Source organism: Artemia franciscana, chromosome 14 (assembly GCF_032884065.1).
Source record: "Artemia franciscana chromosome 14, ASM3288406v1, whole genome shotgun sequence".
NCBI lineage: Eukaryota > Metazoa > Arthropoda > Branchiopoda > Anostraca > Artemiidae > Artemia > Artemia franciscana.
In genome coordinates this window covers 24,452,982-24,480,946 of record NC_088876.1, presented here as the reverse complement: position 1 = coordinate 24,480,946, position 27,965 = coordinate 24,452,982, and the positions used below count along the sequence as shown (strand labels likewise).

The window sequence follows — 27,965 nt, the reverse complement described above, 5'->3', positions numbered from 1 at the left end:
TTCATCACAGAAAAAAGAATTGCCCAAGTAAAGCAGCATAGAATTAAAAAAAAAACTTAGTTAAAACATTGAACCAGACTTGTGAATGACCTATTCGAATTTCTGAAAGTTATCACGGTCTTGATGACAAGTTTGGTAAAAGAGATGAAAAAATCATTCCAGACTCTATATAAAAATCTTGAATTAAAAGAAATGGCTAATTGATTTTATGTTGGTGAGGAACTGTGCATATCAGAAGTTCCTTTTAAATTTAGAAGAATCATGGTTACGGCAGCGACTGCAATCTAGCAAAGAAGGAATACCAATCGAGATCTTTCATCTTTTTCGAATGACGAAAACACTGTGTTTCTGCTAGAAGTTATCAATCTGATAACATTAATATTATATATGGAGCACTGCATGGCTCTTTGCTTGGCCTTTTGATGTTCAAGTGTATACATTAAGGGGCGAAAGCTGTCCAAGTCACCTGGCTATATCTTCAGTGTTAAAGAAATTTGTTTGTTTAAATCAACAGGTATATTAGAGAGCTTACATTGCGGTTCACCTGATTTGGGAGACTAATGGCTATCATTTAGTTAGATTCACTTTTTTTTATGATCTTCTCTATTTTTAAATGTTTTTTCATACAAAAAATCTCTTGGCTTTGTTCAAGAAAACTATATTAACAACTCTAATAAAATTCTTAAAACTTTAATCTAATAGGCTAATTATGGAAAGTGATTATATAGGTAAATAAATGTTGGGATTTAACATTATTAATTATCATTATCTGTTATTAAAACCTCAACTTTTCAAACAATATATTCGTATTTGCAGGACTGGACCTCTATTAGTATGAAGAGACGCTTCCAAAGGTTAAAGAACGTATCTGATATATACATATTTTTATCTTTGATTTGGATGCAAATGAAGTCCCATAGATAAAAGTCTGTATAAAACATATAACGCTGTTTAAAATGGCCAAACACCCCGTGTCGATGACGTGTATTGAAGGTGAAACCAGTTATGAAGCATGTAAAATAAATCAAATATTTAGAAGTTCAATAATAATAAAAAAAAACATAAAAGAGATCACCATAATGGTGCAGGCAGCTTGTAAACACAGCCGTGCAAATCGACAAAAGCTTTTAATGAAGCCGTTGCTTCCCATAATGTACGACGAGTGCCACTTATAAAAGGTACAGGCTTTCCTAAGATGGCCTTTTTCTTTTCTGGGTTAACCCTATTCGGCCATGAATCGGATCTTGCTAAGGATACTTTGCCTCCTCGATTTTACTAGCCACTTTTTCGTGACACGAAACCTAAGACTCTTCTTCACCCTCAGGGCTAGTTTTAAAGAACAATTCTGTTTTTCTCTTCTCAAAATAGACTTCACCGAGTTCATCAATGGTGGCACCCAGATTCTTCATAAAAATGCCGGGAGCTTTCAAGTTTTTCCGTTGGCTTAAGTCTTCCATGTCCACTTTCACGGCTTTACTAGCCGTAAAACTGTATTATGAAGCAACTCACTTTAGCTAAATGCAGCATCAGAATTAACGTCAGAAACATTTTGTTTAATGATGGAGGCAAGGGCAAATCTCCAGCATTTTTATTGGGAGAGGGGCAAAAGTGGTTCATGTCTAGATAATCAAGGGGTAGAGGCTGCATAATATTTTTTCCAAGTTATTGGAGGGCAACTGCCCCCTTGCCCCTCTACGACGCCTCTAAAGGGATATATCCCCTGTGTACATTTCACAGATTTTTCTACGGAAAAATCTTAACAGAAAAAATCCAACCCTGCTGAAAAACTTCGCTTCTTCCTTAATATTGAATGCGATCGTCCGATTTAGTTAACAAGTCAAAAATTACCTTGACTTGCAGCTCATCCGAAAAAAAAGGAACTGGGCTTTGAGTCTCGCTATAAAAAGGTTTTATTCTAATCAGAAATGACCGACAAGTTAATAAAAGCCTCAAGTTTAATATAGCATTTCTTCTTTTCTTTTGATTTGCTTAACTAGCCTATTACCTGACTACCATAATTAGGGGCCACCCTCAAATAATAAACAATGGCTTTAACTTTGTTTTCAGTTTATTCAGATACAACATTACTCATATGTTATAAAAGATTAAGATTCATTAGGATTTCTTCTTTTCTTTATTAACATTGTTTAATTCAGTAATTTAGTTTATTATCAGATAAAAAAGCCAAAAGTTTAATCACCACATATTGTCAGTCGGGTATCAAAAGGACGTATCTCCTTAATTGTAAATTTTTATAAGAGCAGAGAAAAGCCTTGCAGTTGTTTAATTTCCCCTTTGATAACCCTTAAACAAAAACGGATTGATATGTATTGATTTTGCATATATATCCATTTTCGTCTTACTGTTATTGGAGGGGAAATAAAAAAGTTGTGAGGCTTTTTTGTCTTCTGAAAATTTACAATTAGACCTATGGAGATACGCCCTTTTGATATCAGACTGACGATTTACTTTACATTCTTAACATTGATGACAATCGTTGGACTCAGCATTTAGTAAACTAATATATAAATATTACCAAAACCAGCGGCACATCCTCGATCGATTGACAGGATTATATTATTAAAATTAATAACAATCGTTGGACTTAGTATTTAGTAAACTAATCAATAAATATTATCAAGACTAGTGGCACATCCTCAATCAATTGACAGTACTTTGAATCTCGTCATAAAAAAAGAAAGTAAACCTTCAGACTTCTTTTTATTTAATTCAGATCAGAAATGACTTACATCTTGAAAAAAATTTTGACTTTAATTAGAACTGATAAATAATTTCAAAAAATCAAAAAGTAATTTGTTTTACATATTTGAAGAAACAACGGTAGTCGTAGCATTATCGGCCATTACAAATGATAAACAACAAATGGAACTTCTACATCTTCACCGTTTTCATCATCACAACAAATTTCAAATACCAAAGACTTCACATGGAGTTCAATTGGCTTCCTCGACAATTTACGAACTATATCAGGCATCCTGAAAGAAAATAATGGTGAACAAAGGTTTCAATTCATTAACATTGGGAGGGGGATATGTTTTCAAAATCTAGGGGGAATCCACCCTCTAAATCCCTTATTTATTTAATTTTTGGGAACGGAGGCGGGGGGGTAGATTCCATAAAATAAATAAAACAAATACAAGCAAAATTTAATCAGCGGTATTTTAAATGATGTTTTATTTTAGCCCTATAGCAGAAATCTCAGAGGAACCAAAATGACATTCAAAGTAACAAATTTGTGTCTACAAAAATCGTATTTAGGCATTCAGGATAAAAGAAAATAATTTTTACATCAACAGATTAAATTTTCAAAATACTGGGAGAAAAGAAGATCTAAGGAATTCGAGAAAATATAAACTTCTAAATATATTGAGTGCCAAGTAAAACTGAGAAAAATGAATTTAACAAGGAGACCTTAAAGGTAATGAGGCATTAGGCGCAAACTGGACATTGGGCCATGAAGGCATTGGGTTTAAACCTTGGAACATTTTGGATCATTACCTTTGAGTAATGCTTTTCCAGTAAATCGAACTATTTACCATCAACTTGGTTTAACTATCTTTTTGGTTAAATATTTAATTAAATGTAATACTTGTAAAATTCAATGTAACGAATTTTTTTAATTTTATTAAATATTTATATTTTCAAATTTACATGAAATAAAAAATTCAACATCTAAATTTTAGCTAAAAAGTTAAAAACATTTTTTAATTTTTGTCTTGAAATAAATTTGTTGTTGAAATAAATAAGACTTTTAAGGTAATTCGTTTTTTAATAATAAAAGCATTGTTAATACTTCTCTTACATAAAGTAAAAACTTCAAAAATACATTTTTTGATATATATATATATATATATATATATATATATATATATATATATATATATATATATATATATATATATATATATATATATATATATATATATATATATATATATATATATATATATATATATATGGAAGTTATGCACAACTAATGTTTACGAAAAGGTAAATATAGAGGATGAGAATTTAATTGAAAAGACTGAAGAAATACTTTTTAAAATTTTTAATATTAAAATAAATGACAATGATAAAAAGTTCCCTTTCCTATATTGGACTGTAAAATTTCATAAGAATCCCCTAAACCACGGTTTATTGCTGGAGCAGCTAAATGTCCAACCCGCATTGCTGCTACTGACCTCTTTTTAATTTTAAAGGAAATTGTAAATAAACTTAAAACCTATTGTTCTGGTATTAAGAAATTTTCGAATTTTAATCCATATTGGAGTGTTAATAATTCACTTCAGGTCATAGATTCTTTAACAATGGTTTCAGCTAAAAGAATTGAGTCTTTCGATTTTGCGACAATGTATACTAATTTATCACTTAATGTAGTGTTTGATAATTTAAAAACTGTTATCAAGAAATCTTTCCTCTTATCTAGTAAAAGGTTCTTAAAAATAGACACTTATAATAAAAAAGCCATATGGACAAATTGCTTTAATACTACAGTTAACTTGAGATGTTACAGCTTGGATATGATTTTTGAGGTATTAGAATTTGTTTTATACAATACCTATATAAGATTTGGGGGTGATTTGTACAAGCAAATTGTGGGAATTCCCATGGGGGGGGGGAATACCAGCCCATTTATAGCTGACTTGTTTTTAAGTCAACTAGAATATAAATATATGATGGATAAGAATAATCAAATTAATTTAAAACATGTTTTGTCAAATAATAAAAGATATTTAGATGATATTTTGGTCTTAAATTGTAAGGATTTTATTGGTATTTCTAAAAATATATATCCATCAGAGCTTATTCTTGAGCCTAGTCATGGCGCTGGTCATGAAGACCATTTCTTAGATTTAAATATTAATATTTGTGATAATAATAAATTAAGTTTTAAAATGTATAATAAAACGGATGATTTTGATTTTGAAGTGATTAGTTTCCCATTCCCTGAAAGTAATATACACTCAAATATCACATACTCAGCGTTTTTCTCACAGTTACTTCGTTATGGAAGGATTTGTAGTAATTATATTGATTTTAACTATAGATGTAAAATCTTAAGCCAAAAATTGATATCAAGAGATTTTTCTGCAAATAAATTAACTTGGCAATTTAAAAAATTTAGTTTTCATTATAACGAACTTTAAATAAATATCAGAAGAATTATCTAGAAATACCTAAATAAATTTTCAACTAATTTCGGAGGTTCGAGAAATGTTGTCGCAGCGCCAATTATTTTGAATTGTGTTTCTAAATGAGCGGATTTTTTTTTAAAAATTAGCCACATGGTAAAGATGAATTATATAACTGTTTAGTTCATTCAGATTTTTTGCAATATGTTAATATTTGTAATTTGGTAAAATTTATAATATTTAGTTTACCTATTGTTGCTAAAAAGAGGGATATATTAACAGGATAAGCTTGTTTTGGTTTTACTTGGTTGTTTTACATTTGCTGTTTTTTTTTCTTTCATAGGCATGTATTTTGGGGGTGATACCTGACACGGGGATGCCATGGATATTCTGTGGTAGCCAAAACACTGTACTGGGTAGAGAATTTAAAGTGGCGAAACCCTATATAGGCCAGTGTGCTCTCCCGATGAGCCCTTGTGTTGGGTTGTTGCCTCTGAATTATTTGTCTATATTATTTTTTCTATTGTTTGGTAAATGACGACTTATACTTATTGACGACATGACTGCCTGTCCATGGATTATTCTTTATGGTTGATTGTGTATGGCTATGCTGTTTGACCTATGTGATTGTATGGATGAGTAGGGTTAAGACCTCATTCAAGTGCTGGTCTATATTAATCACTAATTTAGGAAAACAGTCTTCCTTTTCTCCTTCTGTCTCTCTTTTTTTTCTTTTTGCGTGTGTTTGTGCTGTTGCATTGGTGATTTCTCTTTTCATGATATATATATATATATATATATATATATATATATATATATATATATATATATATATATATATATATATATATATATATATATATATATATATATATATATATATGACTCCCACATACATGCTTTTGATATTATACATTTATAAGGAAGAAAATAATCCCTATGTATTTTTGACAATATTTTGAAAGAAAAAACTGACATACAATATCATCATCACCTGAATTGGACAGCCATCTCTAGCTAGCTTCTCCATAAAATGAAATAGTCTAACCGAAATAGTCTTGAAACATATACCTAATAGTTAATTATTTAATATAGAGTTACGGTAAGGCTCCCTAACTCCAGAGAAAACTGTTTTATTTTTAAACATAAATACTCTGAAGATATAAAACTAACTTAACAAGCCATTAAATCTGCAGGTAGAACATAATACTCCCAAACTTGTGGTTACGGGTTCAAGTTCAATTTTTTGGTGGTAGAAACAAAATATTGATAATATGTTTTCTTTAACTAAAAGTAAATTTTGGAGAGCAAAAGCGATTCTAGACTAATTCGAATGTCCAGTTTCTATAAAAGACGAAGGGTGGTTTCGGAGAATGATCCTTCCCGAATCTCCCAAAAGAGTATATGCTACGTTTTTTTTATGTCTGTCACCCGACAAGCTAACTGCTAGTTACTAATTAAACACTACTCTAAATACTTATTCAAATATCAATTAAATTAAATAGTAAATCATATCTTTACGGCCTATAGGATTGGCCCATAAAACAAAAATTTAAAAGGGGTACCGCTTAAATTTAGATGATATACACTTCAAACTAATTTATTATGCTACAATACAGTATTGCATAGTACCAATGTACCGTGTAGAACTATAAATCAAGTGTACTAATCCGATAAACAATGTTGCAACTCAACAAGCAATACATTATAAAAAAGGAAATTTTAATACCACAATTGTCGGACTTTTTATTTTCATAGCTCACAGACTTTAACTATTTTTTTTTTCAGAGCAACACTTTCAGGACTCCAGATTAAAGACACATAAAGCTTTCTTGATGATGAAATTGACCATGCAGAGGAGCCTATAGCAACTTCTCTGCAAATTATAGCACTCACAGTTGCCATATGTGACCAATTCCTGAAATCACAGAGAGTTTCAAAGTATGACTTGGCCATGTTAGATTGATTTGTGTTTTCCGCCACTTTGAGTAACTGAGCAGTGTAAGTGAAATATTTTGGGTCATGTCAAAATATATTATGACACGTACAGAATATCAGAATATGGTGCAGAAAGTCGAAAAACTGCTGTGATCTGCAGGGACTTCTTTCGACCCTTGTCAGCTGAATAAAGTTTTAGGATTCCGAAGTTTTAAGTTTCTTTACGTTATTTTCAATTTTAGCTAGTTCAGCCGATTTGTTTCTGGCAAAAAAAAAACTGATTCACAACAAGCTCATATTTAGTTAAAATCAAACCCACTTACAAGATAAGGAATCCTCTCCCCCCAGGTTTGCAAGATTTTTTCATGGCACTAATTCAGGGTAGGAGGTATCCCTCTGCAAAATTATGGCTTATCTGTTGCTCCCCCTCTCCTATCATAAGAAAATTCTCATAGACCCATCCTCTTTCCAATATTCAGACCTGAGAATAGCTTTTATCATCAGACCGAACCTTATTGTTTTTGCTCAAACCATAGCCTAGTCCTCATAAACCAGGGCAAAAAGGGTCAGCGTGAAAAAACGAAATTCGGGCAGAGACACTAAATAAAGTCAATACAAAATTATTAGTTGAACAGTGAATTTTCCTTTCATTTATGTTGAACAATAACTGATAATGCCGTCAATAAAGAAATGACGTCCTTCAAAACTATAATTATTATTACAATAGGTTATAATCATATCATAACAATTAATCATATACGATTATATATATGTAAAATTATTACAAACAATACTAATAGGCATGAAAATTATGACAATGAAGCATGACACCTGACTTTATCAAACAGTTAGTGGTAACGAACTTTTTTATTTATTCTCATTGCATTCACTTAGCCAGTGTGGATCATTTCATAATTGTGCTTATTGAGAATTTCTCTGTGGATATACCTTTTTCGCTTAATTGTTTTTGGACTAATGCCGAGTCGTGAGTGAAATTTGCTTATCATGGACAAGTGGAATACCAGTACGCTATATTATTGCCCAGTTTTGAATTTTGCTCAGCACAATCTCGATGAGGTGTTGGACCATCAGTCTACTGTGAAATACGCTAGTGATTTTTTCCCGTATGAAGATGTTCTTGGCGCTAAGAAACTTTTATTCAGCAATTGATTCCCAAATGAGCCTATACCTCATCGTTCGGAACCCAGTGCTAAGAATAGTTTATTGTCGGACATTATCACTACTCTTTCTCGGTGCTCTGCAGAAAATATTGATATTCCAGAGTTCGTGATCAAATCCCCCTCTGAAGTCCCTAGTATCCCAGCGTCAGCTTATTCTATCCTTACCACCAAAGTCAACCCGTGCCTAGATCAATTAAAATTGCTTGCTTACTTCATTAGTCCAACAACGTCTACAAATAGTTCTTTGGTCTCAGATAGTAAGGGTATCAATCGCAAACCGTCGTACGCCGTCGTTCTTAAATATCCGCCTCCAGAACTAAGAGACCCCGTTTCTTGCAAGGAAAAGCTTGATTCTTTCACCGGACATGACGGAATTGTGTCGGTAAAGACCGATCCGTTAAGGAAAAGATGGGTTGTTGTTACGTGGGATAAAGTTTCCGCCAATTCTCTTGCCGCATCTGCTGTTGCGAGCTATCCAAATATTCTTGCTAAAGTGATTGATCGCAGACCTTTTGGAGTAATTAGGGGACTTCCCGATAGCGTTTCTAGCAGTGTACTCATCTCCGTTATTCCTGGTCTTGTTTAGGCCAGCCAGATCAGCTCATCTCATACATTCCGTTTATAGTTCCTTGATTCCGCTGCCCTAAAATCTGCCATTGCTACAGGTCTGCGCTTGGGTTACGAGTCTTTTATAATATCGGAATACAAAGAATTACCCAGACGGTGTCTTAGATGCCAAAGTTTCCATCATTCGCTAGCTCACTGCCCATGTGCCCCGAGTGAGATGAAGTGCTCTAAATATTCTGGATGCCATTCCAATACTAAAGATTGCTTGCTTAGAGGCTCCGAAATGTACCAACTGCGGCAAAGCTCATGTTTTCTTTTAGTATTAATTGCCCAGTGATCAAAGGCGCTCTGAACTCTGCTCCAAAATTAACCAAGCCACTATTTTAAGTTTTTCTTCTCTCAATGTTAACGGCACAAAAGACAAAGACTTGTTAATTAATGAATTATTAGTCCATGACATAGTGATTTTGCAAGAACATCTTTTGACCAAATCAAACGTTTCTAGCCTGAAGCGATCTTCTGTCCACCATTTTTCTTCGCAAGAGGCCAAGAAAACTAGAGGCCGTCCTTCCGGTGGCCTAGCAATTTTTTCCGTTCCCCATCAAAACCCTCTGTGATTCATTGTGATGATAACATCTTAGCGATTCAATGTGACAGTACCGCCTTTATAAATGTTTACTTACCTTGCGATCGATGCTCTATAGCATCGTTCACATCTTTTGCTAAATGTTGCTCCAGTTTAAAGTCTCTACTCGAAAGTCTATGTTTACAAGACCTAAATTTGGTTTTAGCTGGTGACCTTAACTGTGACATTCTTGGTACCTCCGATAGATAAATCTTCTTACTAGAATCACTTCCTTGCATATATCACGTCGCAGTTAAGAGCCTCCCATTCACGTATATTCATAACAGAGGCTGTTCAAAATCGAACCTGGATCACGTGATCTCTTCCAGTTCCAGCTTAATATCATCGATTGTCAGGGTGGACGAAGAAAAGATTGATGACGATCACCTTATTCTTAGCTGGAATTTGTCCTGTGAGCTATCTGGCAAAACACTTTCGGCTCAGCCGAAGTGGCATACGAAGTTGAACTCGGATCGTGCTAATGTCCCACTATACCTTGCTACGCTAACTGCTTTACTATCGACCATAAAAGTCGACATATACCTTGCTACGCTAACTACTTTACTGTCGACCATAAAAGTCGACATATAAAAGTCGTGCCATATCACCTGCTGCAAATGTCAGTTTCCTCGCCTTCAAGTAGAGTTGACCTAAATTGCTATTATTATCAAACTGTCCATTGCCTTAAATCAGCTTCCAAAGCTGCAGTGCCTGTGGATAAAGTTAGGATTGGTACAAGAAAGCTTAATTGGAACGTTGATCCTAAAGTAAAACGTGCTAAGCAAAAAGCCAAATTTTGGCTACGTATGTGGATATCATGTGACCGACAATCGCCCGAAGCTGTTTTCTCTGTGAAACAAAAGTATAAACTTGAATATAAGGCTAGTTTAAAGAGAGCACGCTTGAATGCATGGCCAGGCCCCACCAATAAGGCCTCTTTGAATAAGGTTATTAATAGTGAGAAATGTCCCCTATCTACCCTATCTTGTCTCCAGCTAGCTAATTTTGTTGATCATTATAAGCGTGTGTTCAGTGTATTTAATACTTTTCTTCAGTCTTTTTTTTATAAGTTGCTTAAGCCGCTTTTACCATACCGTCTCCTGCAGGCTCATGTCCAGCCTGTAGCAATATCTAAAATTCGCCAGGCTTTAAGAAATATTAAGCGTTCAAATAGCCCTGATGGTGATTTTTTGCTTATGATTGTCCTGCTCTACTTAACCATCTACAAATATTTTTCCAGTCTTGCTTAGCATAGTCGCTTGTTCCTGATAGTTTGCTTTGTGGTCGTGTAACGTCTATTCAAAAACGAGTCAAGGACCCCACGTCATGTGTGAATTATCGTCCCATTACAGTATCGTGTTTCTTAAGTTAGTCGCTTGAACATTTGTTACTACCAGAGATTGAGTCGAATTGTGATTTTACGCCTTTTCAATTTGGTTTTCGGAAAAGTTTCGGTTGCTCCAATGCACATCATGTTTTAAGCCGACTCATGAAAGATGCCGTAAAAATTAGCTTCATTCAGTGATGATTATGACCATCTGCAGCTTTATTCCATATTGATATTGGTTAATTAGTCCATGTTGTCTTTTGTTAGTTTGAATTGTTTTTTTTTTGTTTTTTTTTCTTCACTGTTTATCGTTTTTGTTTTGGTTTATTTATAATACTCCGTACTTTGTGTTTTTTATACTTTTACAGGTAATAAAGTTCATTCATATACAGTAAGTACAGTGTATATACTTACTGTACGTATAATTACGTATACATATACTTACTGTAGTAAGTAGCGACCCGGCTCAATTGCAACCAAAACTCTAAAAAATATAAATTTGCTACCAATAGTTACATCAAAAGAATCGCATTTTAATGCTGATTTTAAACATGTAAGTTTCATCAAGTTTAGTCCAACCCATCAAAAGTTACGAGCCTGAGAAAATTTGTCTTATTTTACAAAATAGGGAGAAACACCCCTTGAAGTAATACAATCTTAACAAAAATCACACCATCAGATTCAGCGTATCAGAGAACCTTAATGTACGAGTTTCAAGCTCCTATCTACAAAAATGTGGACTTTTGCAATTTTTGCCAGAAGATAGATCACGGATGCGTGTTATTTGTTTTTTTGTTTGTTTCTTTTTTTCCCAGAGGCGACAGTAGCGATTCAGTAGTCCTAGAATGTCGCGAGAGAGCTCATTCTAACGGAAATTAAAAGTTCTAGTGTCTTTTTAAGTGGCCAAAAAATTGGAGTTTCTGAACGTTTTTGAATTAATACATGTTTTGATTTTGGCTCTCTGCACATAAATAATTAAAATGAAATTTCCATAATAATTTTTTTGACTAAATGGCTTTCTCATAGTTTTAATTGGAGGATTTTGAGAAAAATGAGTGGGGGAGGAGGCCTGGTTACCGTCTAATTTTTTGATTTCTTAAAAAGGCAACTAGCACTTTTAATTTTTTACGAACGTTTTCATTAGTAAAAAATATACGTAACTTACGAATTAACTTACTTAACGAACTTTTATATTTGTACGTTTTTATTACGTATATGGGGGGGGTTCACCCCCTCGTCAATACCTCGCTCTTTATAATAAAACTTGAATTTTGTCCTAATTCCTTAAGAATGACTCCTGAATCACAAAGGCCGTAGAATAAATAGTTGAAACTACTAAAATATTTTAGCGTAAAGAGCGAGGTATTACGAAGAGGTGAACCCCTCATATGTGTAATAATTTCTGTTTGTTTTAAGTCTTAATGCCGCTCCTTACTTTCAGTTAAAAAAACTTTTCATATTTGTTTTTTTGCTGATTTTTTAAATAATGTTAGAAGGCCCTGCACCCCCTTCATTGAAATTCTCTTCCCCCATGAAAAATTTCTCCATGGATAGATCCTTCCACGTAGCCAACATTAACTTCTCCCCCCTCCAACCAAAAAAAAACAAACTGAAAACGTATGTTATATATATATATATATATATGGGCACTAAAACTTTTAATTTCTGTTGGAATGAGCCCTCTCACGACATTATAGAACCACTGAGTCGATACTATTACCCCTGGGATAAAAACAAACAAAAAAAATAAATAAACACCCATCCGTGATCTGTGTTCTGGCAAAAAATGCGAAATTCCAAATTTTTGTAGATAGGAGCTTGAAACTTGTACAATAGGGTTCTCTGATACGCTGAATCTGATGGTTTTATTTTCATTACGATTGTTTTCTTTTATGGGGTGTTTCCCCCTATTTTCTAAAATAAGGCAAATTTTCTCAGGCTCGTAAATTTTGATGGGTAAGACTAAACTTGATGAAACATATATTTAAAATCACCATTAAAATGTGATTCTTTTGATGTAACTATTGGTATCAAAATTCCGTTTTTTAAAGTTTCATTTACTATTGAGCCGGGTCGCTTCTTACTACAGTTCGTTCCCACGAACTGTTTGATAGATAACATTTTAGAAGAAGTTCCCCCTCGATTCCAAAACAGAAAAGCAAATTGGCCAAGGTTCTAGAATATTCTGGGGATACATATTAACATTGAAGTAGATGCATGTCAGAATCCAAAAGAAGCTGCCACCCTGCTTAATATTATTATTCTGAAAGAAGGTGATTTTCCTATATCTAAGACCAAAGGATTCAGAAAGGCAATAGAAAACCATCCACCAAAGTGCTGGTGGAACAAGGATTCCGAGGTGGCAGTGAGACAAAAGAGAGTGGCGCTCAGGAAACAGAATAGGTCTTCTTCAATTGAATGTCAGGAAGGCAGAGGCTATTGTTAAGAGAACGATAGGAGAAGAAAAGAAGACAGCAAGGTCCAATTTCTCATCTAACTTTAACCCAAAGCTACCTCCAACGAAAATTCACAACTTTATAGCCTGCATGAACGGCAATCGAATCAAAAGACAGGAACAAGGTTACCCTCTGGAAAAGGAAGGAGTCAGGTTGCAAACTGAAAAAGAAAAGGCTGAGGCCCTAGCAGATGCTTTTCAGTGCCCCCCTGAAGTTTCCAACTTCAAAGTACATAGAGGAAGGACAACAACCCAAATCTTTGCGTTATCAAGATGACTTACTGAAAGCCTTTGCAAAAGATGAATTAAATGTGGCTATTCAGAATCTGAATATTCCTTCAACGCCTGGAGTCGACAAGATAGACAACCTGTGGTTAATAAAACGCCCTGAAGAATTCAGAATAAGAATATTAATGGTATTTAACCAGTTTTGGCTTAATAGTACTTTCCCACAGATATTGAAACCCACCATCATTAAAACAGTCTTCAAGATGCAGAAGCCGAGCAACGACACTAAGTCCTACTGACCTATTTCTATATTACTCTGCCTGGGAAAATTATTAGAGAAACTAGTCTACAAAAGGCTAGAATGGTTCATGGAAAAGAACGAGCTGATTCAGGCTGAGCAGACAGGCTTCAGGAAACATCACAGCACACTAGATAACATAGTCAGATTAAATTTTTTTATAAAAACAGGATCTGAATAAGGAAAAATATCCGTGGCAGTCTTGTATGATTTTGAAGAACTTACAATAATGTGTGCCATAGAAAGATGAATTCAAAAAATAAGGCTTTTTGTTAAAAGTTATTTAGATGCTAAAGTTTGGATTCCCAATAAAATAAGCCTTTCTGTTGAAAGTTATTTAGAGGGGCAAACTTTCTATGTAAGAGTAGGGAAGGATATTTCATCCCCTCGATTAACGAAACGTGGCCTTCCGCAGGGAGCAATTTTAAGCACTCTTCTTATCCTTTTATTTGTATCTGACCTTAAGACCTCCACAACCGTTGATATTAGAGGCATGTTCGCTGATAACCTACTAGCATGCCACAAAAACAACAGCATAGAAGAAGCCTCAAAATCAGCAAAAACAACTCTTGAAGAAATTAACCAGTATTCCAAGGATCATGGAGTCCCATTACCCACCGAAAAAACCAAGGTCTTTGTTTTCTATAGGGAAAGAAATACCCTCACCAATCCAGAGATCGGGATAAGCGGAAGAACTCTAGAAGTTGCAACTTCAGCAAAGATCCTGGGAGTCCACTTTGACAAGAAGTTGACATGGCAAACACATTTGGAGGCCACCAAAACCTCTTTTTTTAAAAGACTGGTTCTAATAATCGAATGGAAGGGACCTCTTGGGGACCCTCCTCAAAAACTCTGATGGATTTTTACAAATTATACCTACGAGGAATAATTGAATATGGAATCCAGGCTTATGATACAACATCACAAAAGCACCTTAGAATACTTGAAACCCTCCAAAATTCAGCTATTAGGATAGCCTCCCAGCCATACTCCAGTTGACACCCTGAGGAGATTTGCTGGGGTCCCAAAAATAGAAGAGAGAATGAAGATTCTATCAACAAAATACTTCACGAAGACCCAAGCTTTTGGCCCTAAACACATTGTTACTTCCACACTTCTCGTAGACCTAAGAAGCATATCCCATAACTACCATCTGGAGTTAAGCTGTTCAAAGAGACTATTTTGAATTGCAGAAGTGAGACTGTATCTAATCCTCTACTTATACCAGATTCTCCCTCCCCTTGGAGAATGGTTGCCCCTCAAGTCATTCTCGAGCAGATTTCTGACAGTAAGGATAATCTTCCACAACAGTTAATAATTCAGCTAATTTTAAGGTGTAAACAAATGAATTACCTAGATTGCCTTGAAATATATAAAGATGGATCGCTAAGAAAAGGGAAGACTGGTGCAGGCGTATTCATGCCAGATTTCAATTTGAAACTGCTCCTCAGACTTTCTGATGGCTCCTCAGTCCTATCATCAGAACTGAAAGCCCCTGAAATCGCTCTAAATACTCTCTTGCAATACCTCCAACCATAAAAAGTGGTCTCAACAATCTAGTCTCAAAAATAAATTGGGAAGCTCCTGACTGTGATTTATCAGCAATTAGGAATTTCCTTCTACAATTTCTCAAAAAACGAATAGAAGTTAAGTTCCAGCACATACCCAGCCACTGTGGAATCAAAGGAAATGAGGTAGCAGATGAGACTGTACAACAGGTAGCAGATAGCAAATATTCGGAGTCAAACTAGAAAACTATAAAGGATATAATAGGGACCAGAACCAATAGTATTTGGACCAAATTATCTACACAGATTTCTTTCCCATTTATACCTATATTGGCTAGCAATATATATTTTCGAATCCGAGCTGGGTCAGTTTACTTAAATAAAGAAAAACACAAAGCCAAGCAGTCGCGAAGTCCATTGTGCAGGTTTTGCTACCAGCGGGAAGAATCTCTTCAACATATTCTATTTGATTGTCACGACCTTTTTCCAAAAAGAAAAAACCTTGCAGATAAGATAAGAGACCAAGGATTCCAGTTTTCTATAGCAGCCCTAAACTTAAAAATCCATTATCAAAGAGCTCTATAACTCTGATTTTCTCGGAGATTTTGGAGTTTCTATATGATAACAACTTTATCTTGTGATTCCATTACATTTTCACCATGAAAAAGACAATGGAAAATGAGCTGGTTTATTAATGAAGATCTACTGTGCAGAAGAAAGCAAGAGTGAGTAGGAAGAGCCGTATTGGAACCAACCGGCCTCTAGGTCTTATTAAATAAATAAAAACAGTTTTTTCAACTGAAAGTAAGGAGTGACATTAAAACTTAAACGAAGAGAAATTACTTCGTATATGAAAGGGGCTGCTTCCTCATCAACGCCCCGGTCTTTAAACTAAAGTTTGACTCTTTCTCTCAACTCTTTTTTTTTAAACGGTAAAAAACTTTAGCTTAAAGAACGGGGCGTTGATGAGGAAGCATTTCCTTTCATATACAAAGTAATTTCTGTTCGTTTTAAGTTTTAATGTCACTCCTTACTTTCAGTTGAAAAAACTTGTTGTTTTTATTTAATTTCTGAACATTTTTGAATCAATGCAAGTTTTGATTTTGGGTCTCCGCAGAGGAATAATTAAAACGAAATTTGCATATTCTTTTTTTTGGCTAAATGGCTTTCTCATAATTTTGATCGAATGATTTTGATAAAAAAAAAAGAGCGGGAGAGGAACCCTAGTAGCCCTCCAATTTTTGGGTTAATTAAAAATGTAACTAGAACTAACAATTTTTTACAAATCTTTTTATTGGTAAAAGATGTAATTTTGTCCCAATTCTTTAAGAATGACCCATGAATCACAAAAGCCGTAGAATAAATAGTTGACATTACTAAAAATACTTTAGGGTAAAGAGCGAGGTATTAGGAGGAGTTGAGCCCCACATATGGGTAATAATTTCTGTTCATTTTAAGTTTTAATGCTGCTCCTTACTTCCAGCTGAAAAAAACTGTTTCATATTTATTTTTTCATTGTTTTTTTTTAAGTAATGCTAGTAAATCCTGCGCCTCCTTCACATAAATTTTCTTACCCCATGACAAATTCCTCGATGGAAAGCTCCCCAGAATATCCCTCTCTTCTCAACCCCTCCCCCAACCAAAAAATCCCCCTGAAAACGCCTGTACACTTCCCAATAAAAATTACTATATGTAAGCACTGGTCAAAGTTTGTAGCTTGTAGCCCCTGCCACGGGGACTCTGGGGGGAGTAAGTCGTCTCCAAAGACATAGTTATAAGGTTTCCCGACTACGCTGAATAAATTGGCAATCTCAGAATTTAGATCCGTTGACATTGGGAAAATAATTAGCGTGGGAGGGGCCTAGGTGCCCTCCAACTTTTTTGGTCACTTAAAAAAGGCACTAGAACTTTTCATTTCCGTTAGAATGAGACCTCTCGCAACATTCTAGGACAACTGGGTCGATACGATCACCCCTGGAAAAAAAAACAACAAAAAACAAACAAATAAACACGCATCCGTGATCTGCCTTCTGGCAAAAAAAAAACAAATTCCAAATTTTTGTAGATGGGATCTTGAAACTTCTACAGTAGGGTTTTCCGATACGCTGAATCTGATGGTGTAATTCGCGTTAAGATTCTATGACTTTTAGGGGGTGTTTTCACCTGTTTTCTAAATTAAGGCAAATTTTCTCAGGCTCGTAACTTTTGATGGGTAAGAAAAAACTTGATGAAACTTGTATATTTGAAATAAGCAATAAAATGCGATTCCTTTGATGCAGCTACTGATATTAAAATTCTATTTTTTACGCTCCTTACTACAGTACGTAACAACGAACTGTTTGAAACTGCTGGGGACAGGCAGCTCGAGTACTCGTACTTCCCACAAACCAAATAGAAGGGAGGAGAAGATGACAAAGAAGGATTGCTATTGTCATTTTGAAGTCAAAGGGTTGAAATCTTTACGCAATCCGTATACACTCATACAAATTTTGGAATTGGAACCTCGTGATGAAAACATTTTTGGAGACCCGTTTGCCAACAGGAAGAAGAGGTCGTAACAGACAAGTGAAGTCCGTCGACCAAAGCATAAGTAAAGAAGAAACAGAAAAACAGATTATTTATACAAAAAAAGTTATATAAAAAAAATTGCATAAAAACATAATAACATATAGATACACACAATGCCAGAAGAGATTACGCATCTGTAATTATTTGTATCTTGCCAATATATATATATTTTTTTTTTTTAGCACTTCAATTTATGTTTTACTATCACCAAAACTACTAGCCCTTGATTTAACTCCCAGGAGCTCCACCTAATATGGGATGCATAAAGTAAAGAAACAAATTAAAAATATGAATATATGCAAAAACATTCTTTTGATAAAAAAAAGAAGTAAATTATGAAGAAAATCGTGTCAATGTTAAAATTTCATGGAAAGGAAGAAAACAATTTTTGTCTTTTTTTAACACAAAATTTTATTTTTTATTATCGCTACTTCTACTAGGTCTTGATTTAACTCCTGAGCGTTCCATCAAACACAATATCAATAAAAAAAAATAAAAATCGTTCCTCCGCTTGTGACACAGTCCACAAACACTTAGGACAGTCCCATCGCGCGTGGCAAATTTTCACCATGGTTTGCACGCGCCACCTATTGCATGTGATATCTGAAAGTCAGAACCTTCTCAGTCCAGTTTTCTTGTGTTTATTTAAGAGATGAACTCTGCTGTTGAGTGTATCTCAGGAAGTGCGACAGAGAAACTCCATAATAGATGAGTAGATAATAGTGAAGTCTATTTACAGTACCTACTCTACTTATAGCACTAAAAAACTACTTACAGTATTTTCATTATCTCTTCCCGGGTGGCATTTTGCATAAAGAAAGAATAGAGAAGGGAAACTCCTTGAGACAACATCGAAATCTTCAACTTGAATTTCTTTCAAAATCCTCAATGAATTCTTTCAACGTCATAGGATGGTTGATTTGAAATCTATCCCAGAGAGTCCACTTTTCGCCGTTGTACTGAAATATGACAACGTTATTAATGTCTCTAAAATGAATAAATCAAAATAATTAGATGACTATACAGATGAACAGATAGTTTTATTTTCAGAATATCAAAGAAAATACCTTAGTTTATTGATACCGAGGGTATCTTATTTTTATCAACAGAAAGTACATGCAGCACTAAAACAGACGCATTAAAATTTGTATATTAAACTAACAAGCACCACTTGATCAGATGGTCACAAGGTTGCAGGGCTCCACTTTAGACTTAACTGTTACTCAAACGTAAAGCATTTGAGCAAATGTTGTCCTTACGGATAGAAAGAACATTAGACTATTTTCGACGTGAACATGAATATACAATCCAATTGAAGGGAATGGAGGAAATCTTTTCTGTTCAGAAGTGACCATTTCAAAAGCATTAGTTTTCTCAAGTATAGCCTCCTTTGCTTCATGGCGAAGAGTTGGAATTTGAAACTTTCAAATACGGTTTTGTTGGACAAGAGGGGGGAGCAAGGCAACATCAAAGTGAGCATTGAACTGAGGTTGAGGGGAATTCTCTGAAGCTCTCACAAAAAATGGATGCAGTTTTTTTCTATGCTTGTGGTCTGACAAACGTTACTACTTGTCTTGAATAACGAAACTTAGTGTCAATAGATCTGAGCAGCATTGTCTTCTAAACTTATTCGGGTTATTCGTCCTCTAAACTTATACTGAGGACGCTAAATGAGAAAAAAAGTGTTTTTTTTTTTGTCAAAAAAAAGTGTGTTTTTTTTTACCAAAGGAATTTGGTAGCTTGATAAGAGCGGAGAGTCAAGCACTTCAATATAGATTTAATAATTATATTTAATAAGAAATATTTCGCATTACATACCCGAGATAATTACTAGGCTGATCTAACATGAAGGTCAGTAATCAATAATCAAAGTACTTGAAAGTCTAAAGAAGAAGGGTCCAAAACTTAGAGTAAAGTTAGTATTTCAACGGATTTGGGCAGGCAGACTCCCCCTTTCTCCGCCTTAGCACTTTAGTGCAGTTGACATTTGAAGCCGAAAAGTAACATTAATTTACAAAAAATTATCAACTTTACCATCTTCTGTCAAAAATTAAGAATCTTTGTCAAAATACCTTCTGTTAACGCTTTTGAGGGATTTGGTAGTTAGTAATGAATTTTCTACGAGGTGAGGGATCTTGCTCTCCCTCCTCTAGTTCAAATGTTTCCAGAAATAATATCAGATTAATTTTCTTAACTAAATTATAGAGCACATTAATAAGTACATGCCATTAGTTTTCTTAGAATATAGCACCTGGAAAAGAAGATAGAGAGTGTTTTAGGGTGAAACACATGCTGTCTAAACTATAACTCAAATAATAAAAAAAGAAATAATAAAAAATAAAAAGAACCGAGGTAACATATAGCCCATGAACATGAAAAACCCAACGTAGATAATCAGGCTTGTGCCTCTCCTATGTAGTCTCAGTTAGTCTGTAAAGCGGGCAAAAACATTTTTTGCAAACAAACTTATTACGTAATTTTTGCTCAAAATAGTCCTTCAATCTTTGGCCCAATATACTGCAAATAACAAATAGCAACAAAAGTAAACAGGAGCTAACAGCTCATGTGGCAATTGTGACGAGGCCGGAAGGGCCAAGAGCCAAGAGCTCAGGGAAAAATTTTAAACCCCCAAGCGACTCGACTGGGGGAATAGACTTCTTCAAGTCTTCAACAGTTTCTGTATCTACAAAAATACGGTGAAATAAGAAACAAACCTTCGTGTGGATAAACAAATTTAAAGTGTCTACAGCATATAATAAACAAGAGGTAAGAGCTCATATGGCACTTGTGACGAGGTTGTAAGAGTCAAGAGCCAAAAGCTCATATGGCATGAGCTCTAACAAAATTCTAAGAATCAATAGATTGGTTTAAAAGGAAAATCAGAGGCTTAATGGCATTCGGGATTTAAAATAAGAGCTCTGAGTCACGAGATCCTTTTAAATATCAAAATTCATTAAGATTCGATCACCCATTCGTAAGTTATAAATACATCATTTTTCTAGTTTTCCCTCTCCTCGAATCTTGGAAAACGACTTTATCAAGTCAATTTTGTGCAGCTCCCTGACACGCCTACCAATTTTCATCGTCCTAGCTCGTGCAGAAGCACCAAACTCGCCAAAGCACCGAGCCCCACCCCCTAATTAACCCAAAGATAAAGGACCCAGTACGGTTACCTCAATCACTTATCTACGACATTTGCTTATTCTACCCACCAAGTTTCATCCCGACTTTCCATTCTAAGCGTTTTCCAAGATTTCCGGTTTCCCCCTCCAAGTACCCCCAATGTCAACAGATCTGGTCGGGATTTTAAATTAGAATTTTGAGGCATGAATTCCTTCCAAATATCAAATTTCATTAAAATCCGGTCACCCGTTTTTAAATTAAAAATGTCTCAATTTTTCTAATTTTTCCAAATTAACACCCCCCAACTCTCCCAAAGAGAACGGATCCGTTCCAATTATGTCAAGCACGTACCTATAACTTGTGCTTATTCTTCCTATCAAGTTTCATCCCGATCTCTCCGCTCTTAAGCATTTTCCAAGATTTCCGGTTTCCGATATAACTGTTTCCACCCTCCAGCCCCTTATTTCCCTGGATCCGACTCGAATTGAGAATGGAGCATCTGAGACATACAATCCTTCTATATATCAAGTTTCATTAAGATCCGATCACCCATTCGTAAGATAAAGATACCTCAATTTTCACGTTTTCCAAGAATACTGGTTTCCCCCTCCAACTCCTCCCAGTGTCACCGTATCAGGTCGAAATTTAAAATGAGAGCTCTAAAGCATAAGATCCTTCTAAACAACAAATTTCAATAGGATCTGATCACCCGTTCGTAAGTTACAAACACCTCATTTTTTTTAATTCTTCCAAATTACTCCCCCCCCCTCACTTCAAAAAAGAGAGTGGAACCGGTCCGATTATGTCAGTCACGTATCTTGGGCTTGTTTTTATTCTTCCCATAAAGTTTCATCCCGATTTCTCCGCTTTAAGTGTTTTCCAAGATTTCCGGTTCCCCTCGACCCCCCCCCCTCAATGACGCTAGATCAGACCGGGATTTAAAATAAGATATCTGAGTTACAAGGTCCTTCAAAATATAAAATTTCATTAAGATCGATCACTCCTTCGTAAGTTAGAAATACCTCATTTTTTCTAATTTTTCAGAATTGAAAATCCCCCTCCCCAACTCCACCAAACAGAGCAGATCCGTTCCAGTTATGTCAACCACGTATCTAGGACTTCTGTTTATTTTTCCCACCAAATTTCATCCCGATCCCTCCTTTCTAAAAGTTTTCCAAGATTTTAGGTTCCTCCCCCCCCCTCCAACTTGCCCCAATGTCACTGGATTTGGTTGGGATTCAAAATAAGAGCTCTGAGACACGATATCCTTCCAGACATCAAATTTCCTTAAGATCACCTGTTCGTAAGTTAAAAATACTTCATTTTTCTATTTTTTTCAAATTAACCGGCCCCCCTCCCCCCTCCCAGATAGTCAAATTGGGAAAATGACTATTTCTATTTTAATCTGGTCTGGTCCCTGATATGCCTGACAAATTTCATCATCCTAGCTTACCCGGAAGTCCCTAAGGTAGCAAAACCGGGACAAACCGACAGACAGATAGACCGGCAGAATTTGCGATCGCTATATGTCACTTGGTTAATACCAAGTGCCATAAAAATATAGAAGTAACATTTTATTTTTACAAAAAGTCAAAGCTGTTAATTTTGTCAGTCTGAATAATCTGTGTCACTTAACTAAAAATTAAATACCAAACTAAATAATTTTTGTTTTTTAACCCCCAAAAAATTTTAGCTCAATAAGCTCGCATGGGACATAGAGCACTACCATAGACATAAGCAAAATAAACAGGTACTCTGACACTAGGGGAGCAACAGCGATGTGAAGGGTTCAATATTAATGTGAACAAAGTTAATCTTTCAGCAATTTGAAGGTACCGATATCACAAAATCGCGCAACAATCTTACAGAAATAAAAAGATGTTGCAAACCCATAAAACCTTTGAAACTAATCAAAGTATTATTACCTTAAGCTAATAGATAAATATTCGAAGAACACTTTATCTGTAAAAGGAAGAATTTTAGTTTATTCAGCTTTGAAACAAAATAAACAAACAATTAATTACAAAGATTACAATAAGTGCTTTTGAAGGCGATTCAGGCGAACGTCAAAAACCACACACAAATTATGTCAACTGAACGTAAAAAACCACACAAAACTACCTTAACTAAAGGTCAAAAACCACACAATAACTACGTCAACTGAACGTCAAAAACCACAAAATAATTATGTCAACTGAACGTAAAAAACCACACAAAAACTACGTTAACTGAACGTCAAAAACAAAAATTATGTCAACTGAACGTCAAAAACCACGCAAAACTACGTCAACTGAACATCAAAAACCACGCAAAAACTACGTCAACTGAATGTCAAAAACCACACAAAAACTGCGTAAACTGAACGTCAAAAACCACAAAATCAATTGAAATAAGCTTGAACAAACATCCAAAAACATTATTTTCAACAACACCACTCCTCCTTATACAGTCATTTAACCATCTATACTGCTGATTTTAAAGTATTTGGTGTCTATGAAAAACTAACCTATTCAATCCAATGTTGACAACACAAAAGTATGAACAAACAATGCAGGACTGCCAAATACTTTTGGAGGATAAACCAAATACTTTGTAGGATAAATGCAGGATAAACCAAATACTGTTAATACGAGGAGAAGCCTCTTGGTTATAGTTGTGGTGTAATCCCATGATTGGTTTCTCTTAATTCAAATTTTTCTTCATTTGGTTTACAATTTGTTCCTTTTTTTTTTCTTTTTTTTGAGATAATTGTTCGTATGTAGTTCAAGCCTAGTAAATGTTATTACGTGATTTCTGTGCAAAATTTTTCGTGCTCATGGTAAAAATAAAATTGGTTTTGATTATTTAATCATATTTGTTCATGTGGTTTAAAAAATTGACATAAAATTTCTATGAATTTTTTTTTCAGAATATAAGGGTCACCACCACTCTTGAATGACTTGTGAGATCGATCTGGTTATTATTGCGTGTTTTCTAAAATCACTCAAACCCTTCCATATATCTCAAAACTTCCACATATCAAACATCCACCAACACAACCACACACTTGCACCCACAACACTAAATTCATACACAGACATAGTGGGTATGTGTAAAGATCTTTTTTTTTCTAAACTCAGTCATTCAATCACAAGCCAGTATCCTTTTGTCAAATCTACCTTCATATAATTCTGGTCCAATAAGCCATCTCCCAAGTTTCTTTAGCCACCTCTATTATGTGAAATAACGTGTATAGAAATCAATTAAAATACGCAGTAGACACTTCGCTTTTACTAAGAGCCCCAAAAAGGGGCACTCTAATACATAAAGTGAAATAAAAAAAGGGAAATCAAATATATCCTTTTCTACTAATACCAACAGCTCATAAGAAATAAACAAGAAAATCTCACAAATAAGAAAAAAAACTTTTTTCGAATGTCAAAATCCATGCATAACCAAATATCATAAACAAGAACCAAAATGACAAGAAAACCAAATAAAATGTGGACTTCTTTGAAATAAAAGTAATAGCCCATGCAAACAAAAAGGCACCCAAATGTAAACGTGTGTCTTACAAGTGTGAAAAAAGCACTCAATTTGCCACTTGCCTCCTTCATGCAATGACAGGAGGTAACTCAAAAATTTCAAATTTTACCCCACATTATCCATATAAAAATGAAAAAAAAAATCCCCAAGAAACTTCCCTGAAAATGCTGCTGTCAAAAGCACTTAGCAATTACCTTGAAAATACGCAAAAAACATTTTTGTTCCAACTACATTGCATTTGCGACTGAAATAAAAGAGATTTTGATAAGTTCTTAGTGTTGCTTAAAAGATGGCATTAGAAGTACTATGTATAAGGACTTTCAAACTGTGACACATCTGCAAGGAAATACTGTATGTAACCTTGTATTTCTGTGAAAACTTGTTCGCTAGTGCATGCAAGTTCACTAGTTCACAGGTATTCATCAATAATGAAGAAAGGAAAATTAAACATATTCTTTCATTCTAATAGCAAAAGCTCATAAAAAATTAAACGAGATAATCGCACAATAGCAAGAAAAAAGTCTTCCTATGCGCATATAACCAGGTTTCATAGGGTCATTTATATAACACATAAAATGACATCAAGTGAACCAAATGAAATAGAAAATTAAAAATTTAGTTTTTTGAACTAATAGTAATAGTCCATATAAACAAAAAAAAAGCAAATGTAAACATTAGTCATAAAGGTGTGAAAACACGTACTCAATTTGCCACTTGCCTCCTTCATCAAATGCCAGGAGGTGACTCAAAAGTTTCAAATTATGACCCCAAATAATCCCCATAAAAATTAAATAAATTTGGCCAAGAACCTTCCCTAAAATGCTGCTTTCAAAAGCATTTAGTAATTACCTTGAAAATACGCAAAAAAAAATTTTTCATCGCAAAAAAATTATAATACATTACATTTACGATTTAAAACAGGATTTCTAAACTGCACAACAGTTTTAAAACCATGGATATGTTTAAAAAAACAAAATTATTCAACATTTAAACTAGTTGTTGTTTAAAAGCTGGAATTAGAAGTACTCTGTATAAGTACATTCAAACCGTGACGCATCTGCAAGGAAATACCCTATGTAACCTTGGATTTCGGTGACTAGTTATTCGCTAGTGTATAAAAGTTTTTGTTTTGTTTTCTGTTCTGAAAACATCTAGCTATCTGGCCAAATGAAACGTGTTTGCAGGGAATTTCATTGGATATAAAAAGAGATCTGCAGTAGAAAACACACAGAATTTTTCGTGACACTTAGCATGACAAAGCTCGACAAACACAACATATATAGACTGATTTGAATGCTTAAGAAATAATGAATTAGAACTTCAGAACGTTCTGGTGCACAGACAAAATTTGAAAATAAAGAATTGGAGAAAATTTTTGATTGAAACCCATGTTCGACACTTCCATCGATTGGAAAAGGATTACAAGCAGAAGCATCAACAGGTACAAAAGGTTAGAAACTACCTAGAAGTAGGGGTATTGAGCGACATGTCAGTTGAAGCCAAGAGACGTCTAACGCCGTTTACTCCTTTGTGAAAAACTGGTGCAACTGCTAGTACATGGCAACCAAAAGTGGCGAATCAGTGTTAACCTCCCTGAAAATACTTAAAGGTATTCTACCCCACGCCTTACGCTCACCAGACATTGTTCCTTTGACTTATCATTTACTCCACTTGATGATGTATAAATCTGATCATGGCAATGCATGAAGATACAACCTGTTGTGTGAAGACAACAGAGGGAAATTCAGGTAAATTTCACATCCTCTCCGGGGGGAAACAAGGGTGCGTGCTATCTCCGCTACTGTTCGTAGTCGTCATCAACTTCGTATTGAGGAGCGTCGATTCAACTGGGCTAAGCCTAAATGATCGCCTGCTGAGCGACCTAGATTTTGCTGACGATATTGCCATCCTCGAAACCTGCAAATCACGGCTTAAAGCACTGCTCATGAGCATTCAACAAAAAGCAGAGGGTTTTGGACTCAATATCAACACCAGTAAAACCAAAGGCATGGCAACTAGCGATTCACCTTTGAACATCAAATGTGAAGATAAGGACATGGAACAAATGGTCCATTTCAAATATCTTGGCAGCACCATCGAGAACTCGGGATCCACAGCCAAAGAAGTCATTGCTCGAATTTGACAGGCTGGCAGCACCTTCAACAGGATCAAAAAAGTTTGGAGGTCGAATACTTTCTCTCTCCGGCTGAAGCTCCACCTGAACGTCCTGCCAGTCCTCTTCTATGCATATGAAACATGGCATCTCAACCAAGAGCAAGGGAGGAGAATTTCATCTTTTGAAAACATGTGGCAATATAGACTTCTTGGAATCCACTGAACCAGAAAGTAACGAACAAGCACATTAGAAACATCACAGGTCAACCGTCCATCATCAAGACCATACGAAGGCGCAGATGGAGCTACCTCGGACACGTGTTGCGCATGGATGATCATTTCATAATCCCCAAATCTACATTTTTCTGGTTACCTGAAGACACCTCCCGCAGAGGAAGACCCAAAAATATACTCTGTCGTATCTAAAATAACGACCTGCGGCACCTTCACGTCTCAATACAGCCAGAGTGGGAAGACATCATCGCAGCCACAAGTTTCAGAGACGATTGTAGACTCTTCATGGACGCCTTGGGTGCCACTGGAGGCAAAGGAGGATACAAGGTAAGATGAGGATCTAAGGCAAGATAAGGATGATATACAACTAGGCTGAGCAGTAATTCGTTTCTTACAAATCTACTTTAAAAGAATGAATTCTTAAGATACCCTTAAAAGGCGTATCGTTTCTTCTTCTTTTTGCTTTTTTTTACTCTATTTTTAAAATAAAGCATTTATTTTACAAAAAAAGAAAAAGAAAAAAAAAGAATTTTCTACGATAATGCAAAACATCCGGGAACAACCCTTAAGACAATGATGCCCGGTGTTTTTCTGCTATCTAACTGATTGTGCACTTAATATGTTATGCAATATCTAGTATCTTTAAATTTAAGTTGACAATTTTTCAGAATACGAGTAAGTGAAGAAAAGTTGACCCTTTTAACTACCCTCTCAAAACACATGTTGAATTATACACAAACAAAAAATAAAAAAAGCCGATAGCAATCGTTGATATGAAAAGTAGGCGGAAGTGTTTCTTTTTGTTGTACAGGATAATTCCTTATCCATGAATATTTGAGACCATCTACGCAAACTATCAAAGCCTAAATAATGTCAATTCTTGTATATAATTAGCAACACCTTTCTAACTTTCGTCAAAAAAAAACCTTTGGGGTCATGCTGTCCCCCCCCCTTAAAAAGTAGCTTTGATTCTTGCCTCCTTTTGCTGAGCTGCTATTGGATCTGAGAATACAAAAAGAGGGAGAGCTAAATTGATAAAACTGCTCTTGAAATCTTCTAATTTGTTGTGGCCCTAGACAATTTTATAAAGCTCTAGTGAAACAGGGCCAGAAACCACTGA

The 27,965-nt window shown here is 35.0% G+C and overlaps 1 long non-coding RNA gene across 1 annotated transcript; it reads right to left on the bottom strand.

Annotated features, from left to right (window-relative positions):
• Window positions 1-2,702: 2,702 nt before the first annotated feature.
• Window positions 2,703-27,965, bottom strand: LOC136035834 (uncharacterized). The gene is made up of 3 exons (XR_010619528.1): window positions 27,822-27,965; window positions 18,624-18,807; window positions 2,703-2,996 (listed from the first exon to the last, which is right to left on the bottom strand). It is a non-coding gene; the product is annotated as an uncharacterized LOC136035834 (long non-coding RNA).